The sequence below is a fragment of the Elephantulus edwardii genome, unplaced genomic scaffold (genome assembly GCF_000299155.1).
Source record: "Elephantulus edwardii isolate Elephantulus edwardi_28Jun2011 unplaced genomic scaffold, EleEdw1.0 scaffold00431, whole genome shotgun sequence".
In the NCBI taxonomy this organism is placed as follows: Eukaryota; Metazoa; Chordata; class Mammalia; order Macroscelidea; family Macroscelididae; genus Elephantulus; species Elephantulus edwardii.
In genome coordinates, this window is record NW_006400181.1 from 401,797 (window position 1) to 414,373 (window position 12,577).

Below are 12,577 nucleotides of genomic sequence, written 5' to 3' on the forward strand. Positions count from 1 at the left end.
ATAGAAGAAGAATCAATGCCTTTGAGTTGTGGTGCTGGAGAAACGTATTAAACATACCAGAGACAAATAAAAGAACAAATATCTGTCCTGGAGAGGGTAAAATCAGGCTGGTTCATGGCAGCAAGGATTCTGAAGCTCTGTCTCTCATATTTTGGGCATGTTGCCAGGAGAGACCAGACCTTGGAGAGGAACATCATGTTTGGAAAGGTGGAGGAACAGCACGAGAGAGGAACAGCCAAAATGGTACGAATTGACTCAGTGACTGGGGTAAAGGGTGTAGGTGTGTTGGAGACAGTGAAATTGGTTTAGTATAGAGCAGGCTTCAGAGTTACAAGTGACTCAACATCACATCACATAACAACAACAACAACAAGAGTCCACATTTAACCTCCAAGAGCCATCTATCTTTTTTCTCAGACATACGGGACTCTTATAAAGAGAATTTGTCAGCACCAATACTCCAGCATGTCTTTAATCAAGGAAATGATTTCTTTTTGTCCACCAGATATCCTATATTCCTTCAAATTAACAAACTATGTATGCTCAGGCTATTCTAATGGTTCCCATTTAGCGTGTCCCATCAACACTGGCCTTAAGGCAGACTTACATGCAATCAGCTTTACAATATTTGGTAGAGGGACTATTTCCCAATAAAATACAACATCTGTACCAATAATACATTTATGTAATAGTAATGAGGATGAAAGGCACCCAAGCGTCAAGGACTCTCCTTCATAGGTTCTTTGTGAGTCACCTGTGACTCGATGGCACTTAACAACAATAGAGAAGTCCCTGAGTCACCTGCGACTCGACAGCACTTAACAACAATGACATCAACAGAGAGAGAAAGAGAGAGAGAGAGATCAGCTGGCCCAGTGAAGAGAAAACGATGTGACCAAGACAAAGGTGGGTGACTTTTAGTTCGCGGCCCTCAGGCCAGTCTTTCATTGTTTTTGTTCAGACATTCCTCTAGGTAGTATAGCCCTGGTGTACCAGTTGCCGTCCTGCGGTCACTTGTGGTTGCTGTGAGGCTGAACCCTGTGACACGGATGTGTCAAATGAGTTAATGGTTGGCTACCCAATGCGGATTGAGAGTGGGGTAGAGCTCCCCAATTAAACAAGCGTGGGAGGAGGAGTGGCGTCCACTTCCACAATAACTTGCCTCCGGAAACCCTATGAACTTGGAGAGAGGATGAGAGACACCCAAGCATCAAGGACTCTCCTTCATAGGGTCGCTATGAGTAGCCTGCAACTCGACGGCACTTAACAACAACAACAACAATGCAACTACAACAATAACACCTACATAAAGATAGATCAGTTGACCACAGGCCAGAAGGGTAGTAGTTCTGGTCGCCCCCCACATGTGTTTTTGTTTTGTTTTCTTTCCAGATAGACCCTGAGGTTAAGGGGTGTAACTCTGTGCTAGTAGGACCAACAGGTCTTCAGAGGCGGTTCATTGCAGGGAAGAAGTTTGCCCAGCCTCTTCCTGCGGACTAGCTGGTGGCTTGGAACCACTGGCCTTTGGAATTGCAGCACAGCTTCTTGCCACTAGACCACCAGAGCTCCCTAAACCTAAAGCCTAACTAATAAAGGATTTAATTTTCGTTTCCTTGTTTCATGTGCTATATCCAACACTGCCTGGGACTTAATTCTCTGATATTGCTCTTTTTGCCTATGTGTGTTTACAGTTTCCCACCAGACGTATCTCTAATACTGGATAAAGTCTTTAAACCTTCATTAAGGTCTGCGTGGATTTTTCCCCCTCAGCACATAAATACATTTTAATAACATGAGTATGTACGTAACTTTATCACAGTTTATTTATTTAAAATGTATACCTAGTGGTAGAATAATGGGTAAAGTGATACTTCTGTTTTCAACTTTTTAAGGAAATGCCAAACTGTTTTCCATAGTAGTTTTTTACATCTGTCACAAAAAAAGGACAAATAGCGTCGGACCGGTCTTATTAAAAGCTAGGCAAAGGTTATGTACAGATAAAATCAATATTATATGGCTATCAGAAATGGGAAAGGAGAGTAGAAAATGCATTAAAGATGATGAATACTTACCAAGATGGCTGAAGGGAAGTATGGACGATCAGAGGTTATATGCATTAGAATTAATATTATGGAACAAAATAGGCATGAATGTTTAATTGAAAAAGAAAAGAATATACTTGTAAACTTTCACTCAAATCACAATAAAAAAATACATTTGAATAGCAGAAGATATCACATCTATTTTTAAATATATATTGGTCAATAGATATTTTCTGAGGTTCTGTGATAAACTGTTAGGTCCTAGTAGCAGTGAACCACATAGAAAAATATATTTGAGTCCTCATAGTTTATGAGAGGAAGTAGAAAAAAATGCAACAAGTTAAAAAAACCCAAGTATTTTGTATATCTGAGGGTGATAAGTGAAAAAGTAAAAAGTAGGTAGGAGAAGTTATCGAAACAAAGGTGAGGATTCATATATTTAAAAAACCCACAAAACAAAATATAACAGAATCAGGTGTGTCTGGATTTTAATAATATCTTTATCAACTATTCCTCAAATAAAATTCTTCTCAATCAATTGGGGGAAAGTCAATAAAATTTGAATCACTAAGCAAATTGAATTTACTCCTATTTTGAAATCTACTTTTCCCCCCTCATATATTTGTCATTTCTATTAACCCTACGGTCATCTCAGGAGACTTGCAACTTTTTAATTAGTTTTACTAAGATAGGAAATCTTTCAAGGGCCTCTCTTCTGATTAACATAAAATGAAAAGTAGTTATTAATTATTTCCGTGTGAATTTGACCATCCTTCCTCCTCAACAGATGAGTGATATGGGTTATAGTCACTTGGCCAAAGAGGAACTCAGCCACAGGCAAAAATTTAGCAATCATGTTTTATCTCTTAAGTAACTCCTATCTGTAGTGAAAAGTAATGGGATTGTATTAAATGATGGAGTCATGTGTCTCAGGAACACTTGGTTTGGGGTTTCTGAGAATACCCTGGAACAAGAATGCCCCTTCCCAAACTCAATTGTTCATTCTTCATCAGATTGACTGAGTTGATCTCCAGTTATCTTCCAGTCAATTCTGATTCACTGCTACTCTATAGGACAGAGGGCAATGGCACTGTAGGCTTTCCCAGGGGGTAATCTTTACAGAATGTGACTGCTACATTTTTCTCCTTTACAGCAGCTGATGGGTTCCATTAACCTGATAATTAGCATCTGAGTGCTTACTCAAAGTACCACCTGGACTCTTTAATCTTAATCTTGATCTTGATCTTAATCTTAATCTGTGTGTTAAAAAAGAATTTTTTTAAATTAACAATGTTTCTGTAAATTCTTGTCCTAATTTCAAGAGAGTATTCCTACCTTCCCCTCCTCCATGCAGGCTATTCAAACAAAGTTGTGAATGACAAGTAATTTAATAGATCATCTGATTCTTCTCTTAGTGATTTCTTTTGATTACTACCTTTTAACAAAAATCAACTCTTGTTGGTTTATACATAAGAATACTAAGCCTTCAGGTACGAGATGGAGAAGGGTAGTCAAGAGGTCAATCCTTGACCTCCACATAAATGTACTTTTTTGTTGGATTACCTCCCCCATCTTCTGTAAATTGTTTGTTTCAGCTCATCTTAACTACCTTACTCTTACAGTAGGGTTTTATTTTTTTTTAAGTTTAATATTTTACTTCTCATCATCAGAAACTGCTAGGAATCTAGTCCACAACTTTCTCATGGCATTTTTCACTTCCTTATTCCTAAAAGTATAAATCAAAGGATTCAACAGAGGCGGTAGGAAGGTGAAAAATATAGTCACCATCTTGTCAAATGAGAGAGCAGCTGGGGGTCGTGCATACTCAAATATGCACGGGACAAAGAACAAAACCACGACAGCAATGTGAGACCCACAGGTGGAGAGAGCTTTCCTTCGGCCTTCAGAGCTGTGAGACCTGAGGGACCGCAAGATGACACAGTAGGAGACCAGCAACAAGGAGAAGTTTATGATGCAGATAAACCCACTGTTGACAACCACCAAAAAGCCGAGGATGTGGGTGTCAGTGCAGGCAAGCTCCAGTAATGGGAACAAATCACATATGAAGTGATCTATGACATTGGGGCCACAGAAGGGCAGCTGGAAAGTAAAGAGAATTTGTATCATAGAATGCAAGAAGCCCCCTGTCCAGGCTACTCCCATCAAAATGCCACAGAGTCTCCAGTTCATAATAGAAGGGTAGTGCAAGGGCTTGCAAATAGCCACGTAGCGGTCATAAGCCATAGCGGTGAGGACGATCACTTCAACGCCAGAAAAGAAGTGTTCAGCAAAGAGCTGGGTCATACATCCCTTGAAGGAGATGGTTTTCTTCTCATAGAGAGAGTCCACAATCGTCTTCGGGGCAACGACAGAGGAGAAACAGGCATCCAGGAAGGACAGGAAAGCCAAAAAGAAGTACATGGGAGAGCCCCGGAGTGCTGGGCTGCTGATGATGGTCACAACAATTATCAAATTGCTCCCAACGGTTGCAAGGTAACTGAACAAAAAGACAACAAATATTGTTTTTTGAATCTTTGGATTTTGTGAAAGTCCCAAGAGGATGAACTCAGTTACAAAGCTTTGGTTTTGCATGATGATTTCAGAAGACAAGGTGAAAACATCTTCTATGGTGACCATGTAGAATCTGAAGTTATGAGAAAGACATATTTACCTCAAGCAGTCTAAGGTGATAGCATAGTCATCCGTAGGCTGGTGATTCACTGTTGTAGACCATCGACGTAGAACTCTTAGCAGACCCTCAAAGGCAGGAAATCACACAAGAGGAGACTACACGTCTTGCTCCTGTAATACAGCTGGTGAATTTGAAGCCAATGCCTTTGGATTGACAGAGCAATTCCTTATCACTCAGCCACCAGAGTTTCCAGTGCATTCTTAGGCAAAGTTATTGTGTGTCTGTTGTTGAGAACACAAAATTAGGAATTTGTTGAGTATGGTAGTGAGACATCAGATAACATGAAATGAAATGCTTTTAAAGAATCAGTGTGTCAATATAATAGAAGGAAAATATTAATGTGGTAAACGCGGCACGCACTTTTTTCATCTTAACTGCCAATTCTAATGAATCTATATTGGTTAAGTAAAATGGATTGTACACGCAAGTTCTGTTTGCCATTTGCATGGCATGGGAACCAGAATGATTTGCCTGGGAAATAGATGTCTCATCAAGAAACTATCTTATCTACAAAGAAAAGGCAGCATGCAGCTTAAGGGGCTATTGAAAAATCAAGTCTACTCCCCTGAATACTTCATCAAAAGTCTGATCTGGACTGGAAATTTAAGATGAATTCATTAATGCCTTATAAAAAAATAAGTCTATAAAAATGTTTATTTCTATGATTACAAATAGTAGATATATATTAAGTATCTGATTGCTTTTTATATTCTTCATTTTAAAATGAAAACAAATTTAGTAGGAACAATGATAACTACTTCAAAGTGCAGGCTAAGGCAAGTTTCAGACCACTTGTTCTTAGCATAACTAGGAACCATAGTCAACTGAAGCTCACCTTAGAACAGCAACTGCAATGTCTTGTGTTGGGAACGTAAGTGAAATCATAATGTAGAGAAAGCAATTATCAAAGCAAACTCATTGCCCTGGGGTTGGTTCTAACTCAGCCTCCATCTGGTTCTGCAGCTGTAAATCTTCACAAGAGTGGTCTGCCCAATTCTCTCCCACAGACTGGTGGATTCAACCTGCCCACCTTACACGTAACAACTCAGTATGTTATGCACTATGCCACCAGGATTTCTATAAGGACTAAATATAAAAAGGTGCACCTGATACAAGCTATGGTCTTTGCAATCACTTGTTATGCATTAGAGAGCTGGACCATAACTAGGAAGGCTACAAGGAGAAATGATGCCTTTGAGCTGTGGTGGTCAATCCTGGAGAGGGTGAAGCCGGAAGGCTCTTTGGAGTCAAGGATTCTGAAGCTTCATCTGACATACTTTGGGCATGTTGGGAGGGACCAGTCCTTTAAGAGGGATGTTATGCTTGAGAGGGTGGAGGGACAGCACAGGAGAGGAAATCCCTCAATGAGATGGATTGATTTCAGGGACTTGGGTACTGGGGGTAGGTGTGTCATAGACAGTGAGATTGGCACAGGATAGAGCAGGGTTTAGGGCTATTGTAAATAGGGTCGCTATGAGTTGCAGGCAACTTGATGGCACATCATAAAAACAACAACAACAACATCATCCCTGTTTTTACTCTGAAAAGAGACATTTCCCTAGTCTGGACTGTCTATCTCTCAATAAACTTCACTTTTATTTCAGCCCCTTCATAATCCTCTATGACAAGATTCACATTGTCAGAAAGGTAATTGTTCTGCTTCTCTACTAAAGTTACTCATTGCCGTTTCATCACTAAATAAACATGTGCCCATAAACCTTTCACTAAGTCTCGGTGTCATAACCTATAAATTGAGGATTGTACTACTTGGTCAAGTCACTTCACTTATAAGAATACAGTAAGACAGTTTTTGCAATGGGGGTAGAGAAAATACAACATTTTAAAACTGTCAGCTACTCATATTAGTATTATTTACAAGCAGTGACTTTGCACACAAAGCGGCAAGAAAATGAAACCAGGCTTAATACCCTGTGTGTTTTAAAAATTGAGTATAAAAAAACCAACAGAGACAATATATTCCTAAATTTCAGTGACATTGTTTTAATTCACATATCCTTTAGTGAAAAGTTTTTCATTTCTAAGCTCGTAAAGTTTATACAATGTTTGCTTGTTACATCGCATCTAAACAACTCTTCTAAAACTAAATAAGTAGAGAAATTTTTATTTCCAGAGACAATACAGGGCCACAAGAATAAAATTGTAAAAAAAAAATACCAAAAAAGGTTTTCCAATAATAGTAATATCAGATTACCTCAAATAAACAAGGCGTAATGATGCGAATAAAAAAGTAACACAAATATATTGAAGTATTTTTATACGGTATTAAATGAGGAAACCTTAAATGTTTGTAGTTAACTTGTAGATAAAACACTGTAAATAGATCTAATTTAATTTGATCTTTCTTATTCAATAGGTACTTTCAAGTTGCAAAAGAGTTGGTATTCTAAAAACTGCTGTTTATGGAGGGTTCTTCATTATTTCAAATATTTCCACAACAAAGATGATAACCAGAACGATTCTGCATCACGCCAACTGTATAGATTATTGATAGGCTTATACCTTAAATTTTACAATATTACCTGAAAACTAAAGCATTCTATCACACTTTGGAAACTTCTGAGAAGATATAAAAACATGAGTTATATATCTCACCATTTTGGTAATGGTAATCTCCTATTTTTTTATTTTTAATACAGAAATATCCATTCACTGACTTGTTAAGATGTTAAGATTGTTTCCAAGTCTTGTTTCTATGTCTAAGAGATAGAGATCCTTCCAGATACATTGCAAATTCTTTCTACTGTTTCTCAAGTGATGCCATCAAAATGGTTTCAGACAACAAAAACTAAAGATGCAAAAGTTTCCTCCTTTATTTCCACCTGGAACTTAAAGCAGTTTCTGTAAGAGGTCAGGAGCCAGTGGCCCCGCCTCTCATTTGTCCCTAGGGTTTAAAAATTTCCCCTTGTGTGAGTCTCTGAGGCAAGGTTTTTTTGTGATTTATCTTGTTTAACTCTGTACTAAATTTTTTTATCTCCTCACAAGTTTAAGTTTTCTGTTTCGACTTGGCTTTTTTTCTTTCTTTTCTTCACTCCCTCTTCTCCCCATCTTCTCCTCTGTCATTTCTTCTTCTCTTTTTAACTGCTTCTGTCTATCTGAAGACGTTTTTGTTTCCCTATATGCTCAGAAAAATAAAACTGCACACAAGAGCGTTAATCCATGAGGATATTGTATGCTGTTCTTGGACTAGTAATAAGGGTTCATTAGAGAATAATATTACAGAATAATAAATTTCATATAAAAAGTGTAAAAATAGATTTATCCAAGTATTATTTTTCCCCCTCCATGATTGAACTTAAAACTCTATTACTTTAAAACAAAAAGCCTGTTTTATGCCTTTGGGTGGGATAAATTTTTAACACTCTCACCTGCTAACAAAAGTGTTGACATTTCAAGTCCCTCATGAAGCAGTTCAGTTCAAAGGCTTTTCCACGTTATATCCAAAAATCAGTCCTTGAAAACCCTATGCAATACTGTTCTGTTTTGACACACTTGAGATTCTGATATGCCAAATCAACTAGAAAGCAGGGATTATAGTTTTTAAGAAAAACTTATCTTGTCCTTTTTTATTTGTCAAGCCTGAATGATTAATCTATTCACTGTGGCAGGGTAGCATTGAAACGGAAACTGAAGGGAAAACCTGGAGTTGGCCTCTCAAGTAAGCCATTTCAGAAACCAATTGGCTTGTTGTTCCACGTACTCCTAAAACACTTAGTGGTAAGGAATTGTGTTGCCAGCCCAAAGATAATGCAGCTTGAATACAGCAGCTGCTTTGCTGGAGAAAGATTGGTGATCTCTTCCTGTGCAATTTACTGCCGCTGGAAATGCACTGGAGAGTCAGCTATGAGTCAATTCTAACTCTGCGGTATTAAATAACATAAATGGGTTTACCCGCACTCCACGAAAGATGTAAAATTTCGATGATTCATCAGATAAATGAAGGACCAGAAGAATTCACACAAAATCACCTAAGCAGTGGTCTAATGGTAAGAACCTGCCCTGAAATCCCAAAAGCACGTGGTTCAAATTTACCAGCTGCTTGGTGTCTGATTTACAGCCTCTGAAAACCTGCTGGAGAGTCAGCTATGCATTGAGTTTGACTCACAGCTTCTTACCTCAAAGCCTAGCACTTGAAAGACATTTTTTAGATGCCTAAGACCAATAAACAACATGAAAGATGGAGAAAAGATTGAGACTGTCAAGGACTCCATCTTGCCTGGATCCACAATCAGTATGTTAGATACCAGAAGTCAGGAGGTCAGTAGGCACATTGCACTGGGAAATTCTGTAGTCACAGACCTCTCCAAATTATTGAAGCACAATGTCAGTTTGAGGACTAGGGTGCACCAATTTGGACCATCGTCTTTTCAGTCACTTACTCCAGTCTGAGAGCTGGGGAATGACTAAGGATGACAGTGGCCTTTGATCTGTGGTGTTGGAGGAAAGTGCTGAATATTCCATGGATAGCCAAAAAGCAGACAGATACGTCATGGAGAAGGAACAGCCAGCTTGCTCTTTGGAAGCAAAGATGATGACGCTTCATCTCACATATTTTGGGCATGTTGCTCAGAGAGGTTATTCCTTGGAAAGGAGCATCATGCTTGGAAAGGTGGAGAGATAGCCAAGGAGACGAGGACCTGCTACCAGGTGAGTTGACAGTCACTCTAGCAGTGGGCTTGAGTGTGTTCAAGAGTGTGAGGACGGCTCAATTAGCTTGGGTGTGTCAGAGTGTGAGAATGACTCAGTGGGCTTCAGTGTGTCAGAGAGTATGAGCATGGCTCAATGAGCTTGAGTGTGTCAGAGATTGTGAGATGAGATGAGCTCAAATGTGCTGAGCCACTCAACTTGGTAGCACCTAACAACAACAATTTATAAAAGTAAAAAAATAGATTTTTAAAAAACAACAACAAAGAAACAAGTATATGATATAGTCCAGGAATAAACTAAATAATTAAAACTTGGAAACAATGCTACAAAAATAAAAATTTACTTTTATTAAAATTTTGTTACCAGAAAATTGTAGTTCTGCTGTTGAAAAATTCAATTCTGAAGACAGGAGTTGGAACAGAAAAAACAGGGGATTTACTATGTGTTGACATACAGAAGACAAGGTGTATGAGCTTCCCAAATCTGTATCAAGGAAGGGAACATTTGAGGGTATATATTGTAGGTTAGGTTAAGGGTACAGGGAAGAGTTCATTTCTTTCAGCCCTTTTAGGAGGTGAAGACAGGGTTATTTTTATAAAGGAGAGATCGTGCTAATCACTAAGCCATGCAGCGGGCCTCTAAAGGAGTGTCTTTCCAAAGTCAGATGCTTAGTTATCATAAAGTCTGTGCTAGAAGTTTCTCTCTTTCAACAGAGAGTCCACGTGGTTAGTAATTAGTTATCACGGAACACATGCTGTAAGTTTCAAGACACAGTCATGCACCATAGCCTCACGCTCAGGGCTGTGGCCCCTCTTCTCACCTCTGTATATGAATGGCACGTGAAAGCAGTTGTAGATCACTTAAAGAGGAAAGGAGGGTCAGCTGTAAATCAGGCCCAGCTTGATGGAAATGAATAACAGTAGTAATGATAGTTGTTGTTGTGTGATGTTCAATCAGAACAACTGGTGGATTCCAAACACTTCCCTTTGCAGTCACAGGGCAGCTTCTTATGTCTAGGCTGCCAGAGCTCCTGGTGGTAGTAGCAGTTGTTGTTTTTGTTGTATATTGTTGAGTGTAAATTGACCCATAACTGACCCTCCAGTGGATTTATGAGAGGTAGTGAATTTCCCAGGAGAAGAGTGTCCATCCTCCCACAAATCAGCTGGTGCATTTGAGCCTCATGTCTTTGGAACTACAATGCAGCTTCTTACCACTAGGCCACCAGAGCTCCCATAGCAATAGTAGTAGTAAAAGGGAAATTGTTAGTGAATCTAACGCTTATTGTTGTTGTCAGGAGGCAATGACTCATAGAAACTCTATGAACAACAGATTAGAGCCTTGTCCTAACCACAACTTCATCATGATCTCTTTTGTGCTGAAGTTGATTTTCATAGTGTCAATCCATCTCCTTGAGAGTCTTCACTTCTTTTGTTTACCTTCTACCTTTCCCACAATGATGGCCTTTTTCAATAACTGGCCCCTACGGAATACAAGCCAAAAATATGTGAGAAAAAGTTCCAACATCCATGCTTTAAGAAGCACCCCGGTTACCCTTCCACCAAGACAGAGCTGTTGGGTCTTTTGACAGTCCATGAGCTGTTCAGTACTCTTTTTATAAGACCACAATTCAAAGACATTGATTCTCCTTTATTTTTCATAACACGTTTAGATGCACGTGAAACAATCAGAAATACGAAGGCTTAAATTAGGAATATCTTTGCTTTAAACTAACATTCTCACAGTTATAACTGTAGTGCTGTATAAAGTATAAATTCTTCAAATCTATAAATACCATGTGAAGATATAAGTGATTTCAAGAAATGAGAGGAGTAAAAAAATGCCTGTCAAAAGAGCAAGAGACATACAGGGATGGCCATATCTGAACCCTACCCACTCCACAAAGGTAAATTGTTTCTATCAGTAGTGTCAACAACACAAAACCAATTCCCATAAGGTCAGACATGTCCCCTTTGCTCCTATGCCTCTTTCTACAAAACCTCATTACCAATCTAACTGCTCTTCTGGGTCTGAAATGCATTGCAATAGCTCACAGACCACACAGAACCATATTAGGGAATTTAAAAGGCTACAATTCAGTTTAGAAGCAAGATGAACTCACACAGTCAGGACAGCTTCTGGAGTGTGCTTGCAGGTATCAGCCGTAAGTCTTTAGGCCAGTGTTAAAAAGATCTTACTCTTTCCAATTAAGGCTCTGTCCTTCAGTCATCTAACAAATTGAGGCAAAGGCTTGTGGCTCTGGTTCCATAGGGCAGCAGTCTCAAGGTCAACTCCATTTCACGCCGTGTCTCTGGTTCTCTGCTTTAGTGGCAGCTGCTCTCTTGTTTGGCTGGGACAAAAATACCTGGCCCTGAAAGGTGCACCTGCATTCTCTTACTTCTTCTTTGCCGGTGGTGAGATTCTCAATTTCTGCTGCTAAATCTATCTAATTTAATGGTGAGACTATCCAATTCCCTTGTGGAGAGTAATACTCAGCTAGGCCCCCTATCTGATCAGAGGAGTCTGATGGCTCTAAATTGGACGCTGTCTTGGAGAGCCTGGTGGACATAAAGAAAGGAAATAACTCCGCTATTGCAACATCTGACTAGGATCATCTCCGACCTGTGTGAACTCTGTAACCTCCCTCTGCATCCAGATGTGGAAATGCTGGATCAGCCCTTGCCAGCAGAGCAATGCACACAGGAAGATGTGTCTTCAGAAGACGAAGATGAGGAAATGCCTCAGGACACAGAAGACCCAGATCACTATGAAATCAAAGCGGAAGAGCCAGCTGAGGCAAGAAGTCTGAAAGTGACGGCATTGACAAGGAAAATATTAGAGAAAATTAAAAAGACTCAGAAGCAAGATTACTCAAATGGTGCGGAGTCTGGCTCGGTGCAGGCCACTGACGGACTGATGAAGGCGCTCAGGGACTATACCGTTCACAGAGTCACAAAGGTGGAAACTAGGCAGTCAAACGTGTCAATGACAGTCTGTATGATCGGAAAGTCAAACTCCTCAGGACAGTGCTTTGTACAACGATCTCCAGATACTCAAAGAGAAAGAAGGCTCCGGCTTCATCCTACTTAACTTTTCTTTCTTTTTCTTTTTCTTTTTTTTTTTATTTAGGTTGTTTATTTTTCATTTCAATGAACATCTACAGAGATTTTGGAATTCCATT

At 39.3% G+C, this 12,577-nt stretch overlaps 2 pseudogenes; one reads left to right on the forward strand and one right to left on the reverse strand.

Annotated features, from left to right (window-relative positions):
- Positions 1–3,671: 3,671 nt before the first annotated feature.
- Positions 3,672–4,655, reverse strand: LOC102869053 (annotated as a pseudogene).
- Positions 4,656–11,903: 7,248 nt separating this feature from the next.
- The window catches only part of LOC102869452, a 1,613-nt pseudogene continuing 939 nt past the window's right edge, over positions 11,904–12,577 (forward strand).